The sequence below is a fragment of the Rattus norvegicus genome, chromosome 16 (genome assembly GCF_036323735.1).
Source record: "Rattus norvegicus strain BN/NHsdMcwi chromosome 16, GRCr8, whole genome shotgun sequence".
NCBI classification, from domain to species: Eukaryota; Metazoa; Chordata; class Mammalia; order Rodentia; family Muridae; genus Rattus; species Rattus norvegicus.
Window position 1 is genome coordinate 43,337,956 of NC_086034.1, and position 13,137 is coordinate 43,351,092.

Below are 13,137 nucleotides of genomic sequence, written 5' to 3' on the forward strand. Positions count from 1 at the left end.
CAAAGACTATACATGGACTGACCCTGGGCTCCAACTTCATAAGTAGCAATGAATAGCCTAGGAACAGCACCAGTGGATGGGGAAGCCCTTGTTCCTTCCAAGACTGAATCCTCAGTGAATGTGATGGTTCGGGGGAGGGTGGTAATGGGGGGAAGATGGAGAGGGGAAGCCCATATAGAAGAGGAGGGGGAGCGTTTAGGGGGATGTTGGCTAGGAAATCGGGAAGGGGAATAACAATCGAAATGTAAAGAAGAAATACTCAAGTTAATAAAGATAAAAAAACTGCTTGGTCAACAACAAAAAAGAGATTTTCTCATGTCAGATTTTGTCATGTTGGGATTTTTGTTAGGTTCTCTTTGGAGTGCAATTGCAGCATTGTCAGTACAAATGAGAAAAGTTAGATCTTATTCTTAATATTTGTATATTGTACAGCATAATGCTAAACAGATTCTGGTTAAAAATTATTGCCAGCAATGTTTGAGAGAGAGAGAGAGAGAGAGAGAGTGTGTCACAAAATGTATATTAAAAAAATCTAAGAAAATTTGAAGACACAAGGATGAGTACATCAATAAGGAGTACATTATTTCAACCATTTAATATTTGACAAAAGTATATGCTGGGAAAAAAGCATACTCAACCAATAGTGTTATAAAAACTGGATGTCTACATATAGAAGAATAACATTAGAACCTTTATTTATCAACTTACACACACACACACACACACACACACACACACACACACACACACACAAAGAACTCAACCCAAGTGAATCAAAGACCTAAATAAAAAACCTGCAACACTGAAACTGGTAAAAGAAACCATAGGGAGACCTCGACATGATATAGCTGTAGTGAAGGACTTTCATGATTACAACTCTCTTTGCCTAAGAACTAAGGCCAAAAATTGACAAGTGTGATTAATGCAACTAATAAGCTTTTTTCTGGATAAAGAAGCAAACAAGCATGTGAAAGAATGCCAACAATTAAGATAAATTATTTGACAGCTATACATCCAATGGAGTCTCAACATACTGGAAGTATAAAAAACAAAACAAAACTATTATCCAGTATTTTTTTTAAATGATCCTTGGTTAGAGTAACCCCAAGATATTTTATATTATTTGTGACTATTGTCAAGGTATTGTTTCCCTATTTTCTTCCTCATCCCATTTATCCTTTGTATAAAGGAAGTCTACTGATTCGCTTGAGTTAATTTTATATCCATCTATTTTGCTGAAGTTTATCAGATGTAAAATTTCCCTGGTAAAGTATTTGGGCTCATGTATGTATACTGTCATGTCATCTGCAAATAGTGATACACTGACTTTTTCTTTGCCAATTTCTAGCCACTTGATCTCCTTTTGTTGTCTTACTGCTCTAGCTACATCTTCAAGTACTATATTGAATACATATGGGAAGAGAGATCAAACCTGTCTTTTCCCTGATTTTAGTGGGATTGCTTCAAGCATCTCTTTATTTAATTTGGTATTGGCTGTTGGTTTGCCGCATATTGCTTTTATTATATATAGGTATAGGCCTTGAATTCCTGGTCTGTCCAATATTTTTAACATGAAGGGCTATTGTATTTTGTCAAATGTTTTTTCAGCTTCTAATGAGATAATCATGTGAGTTTTTTTAGTTTGTTTACATAGTATATTGCGTTAATGGATTTTCATATATTCAACCAACCTTGCAAAATATCTTGAGGTAACTCTAGCCAAACAAATGTAAGATCTGTATGAAAAGTACTTAAAGTCTCTCAAGAAAGAACTCAAAGTAGACCTCAGAAAATGGAGAGATCTCCTATGTTCATGGATTGGTAGGATTAACATAGTAAAAGTGGCCGTCCTCTCAAAAGAAATCTGCACATTAAGCACAATCCCTATCTAAATTTCAACACAATTCTTCAAAGACACAGAAAGAACAATTTTCAATTTCAAATGGAAAAACAAAAAACCAAGGATAGCAAAACAATTTTTAACAATAAATGAATTTCTGGGAGAATCACCATCCCTTATCTACAGCTATACTACAGAGCAATGGTGATAAAAAAAAAAAACCTCAGTGGTATTGCTACAGAGACAAGTTAATCACTGGAATAGAATTAAAGACCCAGAAATAACACCACACACTTATGGACATTTGATCTTTGACCAAGAAAACAAAAATATACAATGGAAAAAAGAAAGCATCGTCAATAAATCGTCCTGGTCTAACTGACAATAGGTATGTAAAAAATGAAGATAGATAATATTTGTCACCTTTCATAAAGCTCAAGTCCAGGTGGATCAAATACCTCACATAAAACCAGTTACACTGAATCTAATAGAAGAGAAAGTGGGAAAAAGCTTTGAACTCATGGGCACCGGAGGGAAATATCCTACAAGGAATTCCAATGGCCTAGGTTCTAAGATCAAGAATTAGTAAATGGAACCTAATGAAATTGAAAAGCTTCTGTAAGGCAAAGCATGTGATCAATAAGGAAAAATCTTCCCTAGTCCATATCCAATAGAGATAGAGAATTAATATCAAAAATATATAATGAATTCAGAAAGTTAGACTCCAAAAAAAATCAAACAATCCAATCAGAAAATGGGACATAGAGCTAAGCAGAGAACTCACAACAGAGGAATCTCAAATGGCCAAGAAGCACTTAAATGTTCAAAGTTCTTAGTGATCAGGGAATTGCAAATCAAAATGACCCTGTGATCCCACCTTACACCAATCAGAATGGCTAAGATCAAAACTTCAGGTGACAGCACGTGTTGGCAAGAATGTAGAAAAAGAGGAACCCTGCTCCATTGCTAGTGGGATTGAAAACTAGTACAACCACTCTAGAAATCAATCTGGAGGTTCTTCAGAAGATGGGAAATACATTTACCTGAAAAACTAGCTATACCACTCTTGGCCATATACTGAAAAGATGCCCCACTATACTACATGGACACGTGCTTCATTATGTTCATGGCAGCCTTATCTGTGATAGCCAGAAGCTGGAAACAACCCAGAAGTCCCACAATGGGAGAATGGATACAGAAAATGTGGTTCATTTACACAGTGGAATACTATTCAGCTATTAAGAAAATCATGAGTTTTTCAGGCAAATGGATGAAACGAGAAAATATCATGTGAATGAGGTAACTCAGACCCAAAAAGACATGCATGGTATGTACTCACTTATAAGTGTATATTAGCCAAAACATATGGAATGCCTAGGATACAATCCATAGCACTCAAGAAGGTTAACAAGCTGATGGGCACAAGTGAGGGTGTTTCAATCCCACTTGGGAGGGAGAAGAAAATGATTATAGGAGGCAGAAAGAGGGAGGGACCTTGGTGGGAGAGGGGAGGGCAGGGGGAAAGTGGGAACATGATCAGGTATCTTAGGGATGGGGCAGGAGAGAAGCTCTGAGGGCCAGAAAAATGAATGAAAATATACAATCTCAAGGGTGGGGTGATGCTCTAGAAAGTGCCAGAAACCTATGAGGTGAGAGACTCTCGGGACTCAAAGGATAGACCTCAGGTGAAATGCTCAACAGTGGGGAGAGGGAAATTTTAAGGTCTACCTCCAGTAGAAAGACAGGGTGGAACAGGGTTACCATCCCACAGTCAAAAACTCTGACCCAGAATTGTTTCTGTCTAAAAGAGCTGCAGGGACAAAAATGGAGAAGAGACTGAAGGAAAGGAGGTCCAGTGAACAACCCAACTTGGAATCCATCTCAAGGGGAGGCTCCAAGGCCTGACACTATTACTGATGCTTACAGACAGGAGCTTAGCATTGCTGCCCTCTGAGAGCCCAAACAAGTATCTGATTGAGATAGGTGCAGATACTGACACTCAGCCAATGGATTGAAGTTGGAGTCCCCTGTGGTTGAATTAGGAAAGGCTGAAAGAAGCTGAGGAGGAAGGAGACCCCATAGGAAGACCAGCACTCTCAACTACCCTGAACCCCTGAGATCTCTCAGATACAGAGCCACCAACCAGGCAGCATACACCAGCTGGTCTGGGGTTGCTGACACATATATAGCAGAGGACTGCCTGGTATGGCCTCAGTGAAAGAAGAAAAACACCCAACCCTTGAGATACTTGAGGCCCCAGGGAGTGGGGAGGCATGTCATGGGGGTGGGGACTCAAAGGGGTGGGTATATCTTCTTGGAGACAGGGAGGAAGAGCAATGGGATGAGGAACTGTGGGAGGTCAGACTGGGAGGGTGTTAAAGATTGGATCATTTTTAACAAAAGCTTTGGGTCTGAGGAAAGAATTATCAAAGGAAGAAAACCATCATTAAGAAATATCTCAAAATATGTTTATCATTTCTACCAACTAGGGAAACGAAAGTCAAAACACATTTGAGAGTTTATCTTACTTCAATCAGAATGGCAACAATCAAAAAAGCAATGGGATATAATGATGAGGAAATGTGGAGAAAAGAGAACCCTCAATTGATTGTTGGTGAACTCATCCAGACACTCTGGAAATCAGTGTGGAGAACCCTCAAAATGCTAAAAATAAATCAATTATATGACCCATCTATATTTCATAGCATATGACCAAAAGACTCATCTCTCCTACCTCCATAGATGTTCATAACATCTTTATTCACAATACCTAAAAAATGGGAATAACCTAAATGTCCTTCAAGTAAATTTTGGATAATGAAAATGTGGTATATATACTATACTATGTAATATTAGTAAGCTCTAAAGAAAAAATGACATGAAATTTTCAAGTAAATGAATATTTGTAGAAACAGTCATACTGAATTGATCAACCTAGACCCAAAATGACAAATGCCACAAGTTCTATTTCACGAAGGTTCCTATTTTCACATCCTTAGATGTGAGAACATATCCAGTAGTAACTGGAGAAGCCTGATAAGTGTATTCCTCATTCTGCATCAAATAAACTTCTCTTTGTAGCAGAGTCTGTCATAGAAAATGACAACCAGTAAAACTATGGAGTTATAAAAAGAAATTCCAAAGGACACTTCTTCAATATAATTCCTGTTCCTAAAGTTCAGGATTGTTTTAGAAAAGAGAATGGAAAGATTGCAAAAGCCAGAGGAACAGGAAATTTACTGTGGAGTTATGTCTCCTGAAAATGGCAAAAGCTATATCTATGAAGCTTCCATTATATAACTGCCACAACACTAGACATGCTAGGCCCCATATCTACATGGGGAACTACCGGCCTCAAAGGAATGCTATAAGCATGAGAAATAGTCTACCCCATGGAAGAGCACAATTCGCTACCCAGTACCAAGTGATGAGCCCTAAGGCATATAGACTAGTAACATTATACAGACTGAGCATGTTGTAGCTATGTGTTTGGGAATATACACTTGTATGGACAAATGTATCAACAATTAATGAAAAAAGATGCTGTGACTGAAAATGAGCAAGAAGAGGTATATGGAATAGTTAATAGAGAAGAAAAGGAAGGAAGTAATATTGTAAGTAAACTGTAATTTCAAAAAAGTAATTTAAAAATAATAAAATCCTGTAATGTGCCAACTGTAAGTCCAAAATACAAAACATTGACAACAGATGCTTGTGAACATATGAAATAAATGAACTATCATCCATCATTTATGGATTGCATAGTACTACAAACATTTTATTAACATTTATTTATTTATTTATTTATTTATTTATTTATTTATTTATTTTAGAGTGCTCAGGCTACCTGTATGTCTGCAGGCCAGAAGAAGACACTAGATCACAATACAGATATTTGTGAGCTATGTGGTTGCTAGGAATTAAACTCAGGAAGCCTGGAAGAGCAGTGTTCTTGACCTCTGAGCCATCTCTCCAGCCCCTACCAGAGATATTTTAATAGAATGCCTCAGTTTCTTTTTAAGCAGTTGTCTCCACATTATTATCAAGAACATGCCTTAGAAATTATTAAAAATACTTAAAATACCTTTTATTAGTAAAAATACTGTAAATTACCAAGATGCAGATGTAATCAAATTATTATTAATTAGTTGAATTATGCTATTTTCCAGAAATGAAATACTATTCTTTTTTAATAATTTAATATTTCTTTTAATTTATGGGAATTTTATACAATCTTGAACATATTCTCTCCATTATTTTACTTAATTCTTAAGGATCTAACTCTATCTTCCTCATCACCTTTTACTTCTTATCTTTATTACTGTTTTTTTCTCTCTGTCTGTCTGTCTTTTAATCTAGCTTTACAGCAGATATCCTGGTCCTCTGGCTCTGACAATCTTTCCACTTTTCTTCATGCATGCTGTCTGAGTCAGAAGTGTAGAGGTTATATTTTAAATGTATTTCTTGGGATAGGCACTTTGTCATCAGTTATCTTTGACTTTTGAACCTTTGTGGCTCTCTGTAATGATCTCTATCTGTGGCAAAATAAAGCTTCTTTTCTGAGGAAGGAGAGCAACATTTCATGTGGGCATAAGCACAAATATTTAGAATGTAGATAGAAACTATATGTTTTAGGGAAGTGGCAGTAGTATGTTATTATCTGGGTTTCATGGCCTTACCACCTATGTGGAGTTGGCTGGGCATCTAGTGCCAGACCTGGGTTACCTTATATTACAGGCACTTTAAGCATAATTATGTGACCATTGGATGCACCTGGCATACAAATGCCATTATTGTAACCTTAAGAATATCTTCCTGCATGGTTCAGTGTGTAAAGCAGTTTACAAACCAGAACTCCAGTCCTGGGACCCATGGTATTGGGGGAAAGAACTGACTCGTTCAAATTTTTCTGATTTCCACACATATGTCTGATAGTCTCCTTCTCTCCCGCTCCACCTCTCTGTCTCTCTCTGTCTCTGTCTCTCTTAATGTCTCTGTCTGTGTTTCTGTCTCTGTCTCTCTGCACATGCTCATGGCTGCTCTCTCTCTCTCTCTCTCTCTCACACACACACACACACACACACATTACACATTTTTGTCATTGTTGTGGTTCACAGAAATTATAGATGCATAGGACTACTGATTTATTGAGTATTTTTGCATCAATATTCATAAGCAAAATCAGTCAGAAGTTCTCTTTTATGTTGCATCCTTACATGGTTTAGGTATCCATGACTCCATCAAACATTATAAACACTAATTCTTAAGAAAAAGACTTAATAGTTAGATTTAGATTGACTCCTGAAACTCCTGTGCTTGAAGTATGTGGTGTCTTCAGCAATAGTTACTTACCTTCTTTTGATAAAGGGAACAATGGCAAGAACATTGGCCTATATTGTTTTGAGATTATCTTGGAGTACACTGATCAACAACTTGCAATGCCATGCCTGGCATTGAGTTTTGATTATTTGTTTGTTTTGTGGAGTTTACTGAAAGTTATAGAACTTCAACTTCAATATGCACACAGACACACCCAATATATGGACACATAAACACACATATGATTTTAAGTAAATCTAGTAATATAATTACCTATGGGTTTTTCAAAAATTCCTCAGGTCATTTATATTTCTACCTTCCTTCTCCTTTGGGTTGTACTTCTTTCTTCCTCTATTTTCCATGCCAACAATGTTTTGAGACAAATCTAGGAAAAGAGACCCTACTAATTACAGTATTCTCAGCATCATGAGAAAGACTGTCAAACTGGGTAAAGAACCCAAACCTCTGACTATCAGGAAGCTATTAACAGCTTCTGTGGACATTCCAGGGCAAACTCAGATTGAGTTTCTGTGCCTACACAATTCTGAGATAATCATGTGGGAGGAGGAATAATTCTGGATCTTAATTCTATTCTGTTGATTAACATGTCTGTCTCTGTACCAATACCATGTGTTTTTTTTTTTTTAAATCATGATTGCTCTGTAGTACAGCTTGAGGTGCTGGATGGTGATTCCCATAGAAGTTCTCTTATTGTTGAGAATAGTTTTCACTATCCTGGGGTGGTTTCTTTGTTTGTTATTACAGATGAATTTGAGAATTACTCTTTCTATCTTTGTGAACAATTAAGTTGTAATTCTTATGGGTATTGCACTGAATCTATAGACTGTGTTAAAAAAGATGGCAATTTTCACAATGTTAATCCCGCTGATCAATGAACATAGGAGATCTTTTCATCTTTGAGGTTTTCTACAATTTCTTTCTTCAGAGGCTTGAAGTTCTTGTCATAGAGATCTTTCACTTGCTTGGTTAGAGCCACGGCAAAATATTTTATATGAATGCGATTATTGCGAAGGGTGTCGTTTTGCCAATTTCCTTCTCAGCCCATTTTTTTCTGAGTAGAGAAAGGCTAGATAACTGTACAAAGAATTAGCAAAACTAGGAGCAGGTTCTTTGAGAAAATCAACAAGATAGATAAACCCTTATCCAGACAAACCACAGGGCACAGAGACAGCATCCAAATTTTAAAAATCAGAACTGAAAATGGAGACATAACAGAAACTGAGGAAATTCAAACATCATCAGATCCTACTTCAAATGCTGATAGTCAACAACCTGGATGAAATGGAAATTTTTCTAGACAGATGACAGGTACCAAAATTAAATCAGGATCAGATAATCCATCTAAACAGTCCCTTAGCCCCTAAAGAAGTAGAAACAGTCTCCTGACAAAATAATCTCAGGGCCAGGTAGTTTTAGTGCCGAATTCTATCAGACCTTCAAAGAAGGCCTAATATCAATACTTTTCAAACTATTCCACAAAATAGAAACAGAAGGAAAACCACATAATGTGCTATGAAGCCAAAAAGTATGCTGATACCTAAACCACCCAAATACCCAACAACTAAGAGAACTATAGACCAATTTCCTTTGTGAATATCAACACAAAAATACTCAATAAATTTCCCACAAACTGAATCAAAGAACACATCAAAATGATCATTCACCATGATCAAGTAAGGCTTCATCCCAGGGAGAGAGGAGTAGGAGGGACAAAAGAGGAGAGGCAAAATCAGGTACAGGAAGAAATAGGAGAGAAGTACAGAAAGTAAGAAAATTGAACAAAAATATGTAGCAGTGCTAGATGGGGAATTGGGGGTAGTCACTAGAAAGTCCCAGATGCCAGTGAAGCAAGAGGCTGCCAGGACCCAACAGGGATAACATTAGACAAAATACCCAACAAAGTAGAGATAGAACCTGTAGAGACCATCTCCAGTAGATAGGCAAGGCACCGTTAAGGGATGGTGCCACCAACCCATCTAAAAAATTTTAACCCAGATAGTTCCTATCTAAATGAAATGTAGAGACAAAAAATGGAGCAGAGACTAGGAAAAGCCATCCAGAGACAGCTTCACCTAAGAATCCATCCCACCTACACTACAGACACTATTGCTGATGCCAAAATCACTTGCTGACAGGAACCTGATATAGCTGTTCCCTGATCGGCTCTGCCAGCACCTGACCAATACAGATGCAGGTACTCACAGCCAACCATTGCACTGAGCAAGGGGACCCAAATGTAAGAGTTAGTGTAAGGACTGAAAAAGCTGAAGGGGTTTGTAACAGCATAGGCAGAACAACAGTATCAACTAACCTGACCCAGAGCTCCCAGGGACTAAACGACCAACCAAAGAGTGCACACAGAGGAACCCATGCCTTCAGCTACATATTTAGGAGAAGATTGCCTTATCTAGCACCAACGGAAGGAGAGGCTCTTGTTCCTGTGGAGGCTTGATACCCCAGTATAGCGGATACTAGAGTTGTGAGGCATGAATGGCAGGTGGGCGGGGGATCACCATCATAGAGGCAAAGAGGAAAGGGGATGTAATGGGGGGGGGGGATAACGGAGGGGAACCAGGAGGGGTGACAACATTTGAAATGTAAATAAATAAAATAACAACAAAAAATATATCCATGACTCAGCTTGCATGTTATACTGTCTTAAAAGGTCCTCAGCCAAATATATTAGTTCACTACTCTTGTTTGTTTGTGTTTTTTGAGATAAGGTGTCTCTCTATAGCCCTGGCTGTCCTGGTACCTGCTTTATAGACCGGAGTGGCTTCAAACTCACTGCCTCTAACTCCCAAGTGCTAGCATTAAAACTGTGTGCTACTATGCTCAGCCTTAGTCTACTATTAAATAAGGACTTGTTCAAAATTTCAGGAAATGGGCAATATATTTCCAAATTCTTTATCAAAATGTAACAAGGATGTCTTCTACCCAAACTCCTAATAAAGGTCTGCTTTGGAAAAAATACAGTACAAAACAGAAACCCCCCAAAACCTTGGTCACTATTATTTTCATTTTTAAAATTGGAATTAAATTTATGGTATCATGCTAACAATACAAGAGCTGTGCCATTGAACTAAAGCTTTTTTTAATTTTTTCTTTAATATTAGACACAATGTTACTAAGTCATCTTATGTGGGTCTTGAACTCACTGTGTAGCCTAGATGGGTCTTGAGTTTATGACCCTCCTGACAGAACACCATGAGTAGCTGGAATTACATGTCTGCACCTCAAGTCTCCTATAACTGCCAAGTGTTTGTTAACCATGATCCTTTTTAATATTTAATTTAAATTTATATATAAATGCATATATTTTACTTTATATTATTCTTTACTTTTATACGGGGTTTCTATTTATAGTTCTGAATGTCCTGGTACTTTTTATGTAGGTCTGTCTCATTTAAACTTACAGAGACCCACCTGCCTCTGTCTCTAGAGTGCTGGTATTAGAGTTATGTGGAACCACACCTGCCCCAAGATTATTTTTGATGCTCATTTTCAAGTATACATCTACAACTTTCAGTTTTTGTTGTGACTACATTATAACTTTTGATGTATAGTCCGTGGTTAATTCAAATTATCTTAGTGGATTTTGTGTGAGAACATTACACTCTTTTTAAAGTGGCAGGTGACTATCAGGTTGGGGTTTACATTTTTCTTTTACACTATTGTTCTGATATTTTCTGATACTTTCAATCATAGAAGATGCCATCTGCCTTTTGAGTTACATGGAAATATGATTGTTTTATTCACTAAATCAACTACTCATTCCACTTAATTTGCTATTCTGTTTAGTCTTTAATCATTATAGACAAATAATTAGCAATAACTATAAATGTATATGCATACAATGATGCTAATGTAAAACATGACCTGATAAAGGTTTTAGTAATGATGTATCTAAGTAAAGCTTTGGAATAGTGAGGGGGGGAAGCCAAGCCACAGAACAAATATGTATCCCAATTTCTTTGAAGAAGATAAAATAAAGCATAGAAAGAAATCTTATTTCTTAAATGTAAAATCATTAGGGTTAAATTAGTTCTGTTCTCGTTCCTTAAAAAAACACATGTTTATTCTTTGAGAACAACAATCAGATGATTGTGCACAGCTCAGCTAAATAACATAGTCAGGGTAAAACCACACTGCAATCACAGACCAATTTCATCCTAAGGCTTGATTCATACTACACCCATTTCTAAGCTCTTTAAGATTCTTGGCTCTACTCTACTTTCTTGCAGCTGTCTCTCTGGTGATTCTATCTCATTGGTGTCTGTTTTCCGTGAAGTATCTAACATTCTCTGGAAAATGCAAAAAATGCCCACTTTGTTGGACACATATGGACATACATCGATCATTTTTATTTTAACAATGATGTTCATGTGGAAGATCTTATTGCATCAATTCCATGCGGTTATTTTGTTTTCGAGCTAATCAATATCTTTAATTAAAGAAGGAGATTTTGTTTCTATGTTACATGCTGATGCTTTACAAAGACTTATCTAATAGCAGAGAAATAGTTTTTCAAGTATGCAAATTCAACATTTTAAAAATAGATTTTATAATAGTCTACTTATGAAAAAAGTTATATTTAGCTATAAGTGATCTCAATTTTTCAAGAAATAAATGGTTTTGAATATGTATTATACATGCAAATTTGCATAGTCAACACTCATGGACATAAAATTGAAAACAAATACTACTTTTAGTGCATTCCATAGGTTCTAGATGGATTCTTGTTTTGTTTGTCTTGTTTTGTTGTTGTTTTAATTTATCCAGAGTCGGTGATTTCCTTTTTGTCTTTGAAAATGAAAATTGACTCATGTTTGTTAAAGACATAGGCATGGTGAATATAATTGAATAGGAGAGGGTTTGTTCATCATATATGAGGGAAATATTGGATAAGACACCTGTCATTTAAGAAATAAAATAAAGCAAAAGACACATTACTTAGTTTCATCATATATGTGAATCTTTCCATCTTTTTCACAATTATTGATTTCAAACATTATTTTTAGGAAGAGGCCATAAACTTACTTAATATGATTTTAATCCTTTTAACCTCTTTGATGCTTGCTTTTTAAATAAAATATTTGATTTATCTTTGATAGTCTGCATCTAATAATTTTTTCTCTTACCATAGTCTTTATGTGTGGACAGGCCTGTTTGTTACAAACTTTTGTCCAATTTTATGAATGCATATTCAGACTGTCATTGACATTATCTTAGGAAGTCTCATACCATTATTGGATTGCTAGTTATTTCTCAGTTTCTGTGTATAGATGCTTATTGCACATACAGATATGGTCTGAAGTTGAATACATATACATTTAAAAGTGCTATTTATGTGCTGTATAAGCACATTATCATTATGTGATCACTTTGCTTGATGCTTGCAACAGTCTTGAGTTAAATCCCATATTATTTGATACAAATAAATGTCCCTTTACAAGAAGGACATTTGTGACACAAGAAGAGCAGGTGAAGATTTGCCTTATGTAGCCACAAATAAGGAACTGTATAAACAACAGGGATAAATATACAATAAACCACCCCAGCATATTCCGAAAGGTATGACTCTACACAAACCATGATTCTAGAGGTGGGGTCTTCAAACATTCAGAAATTGAAAACACCCATTGACGAATTTAGAAGCTAATTATACATTATTTTTATTCATTCCTAGGAAACAAAGAAAGGAAGCTTATGGAGTCCAATTTTATTTTTTAAAAATACTTGTGTAGATGTTTTACCTGCATGTGCTTGTATACCATGCTTGGTGCTCATATAGACAAGAAAAGTGTGTTAGATTCCTTGCACCCAAAGTTACAGCTGGGTATGAGGTACCACATAAGAACTGAGATCCTTAGGAAGAGCAGTCAATGCTCTGAGCCATTTTTCCAGGCCATTAAATGTTATCTTTTAAGAACTAGTTCTGCCACAAGGCTGTGTTT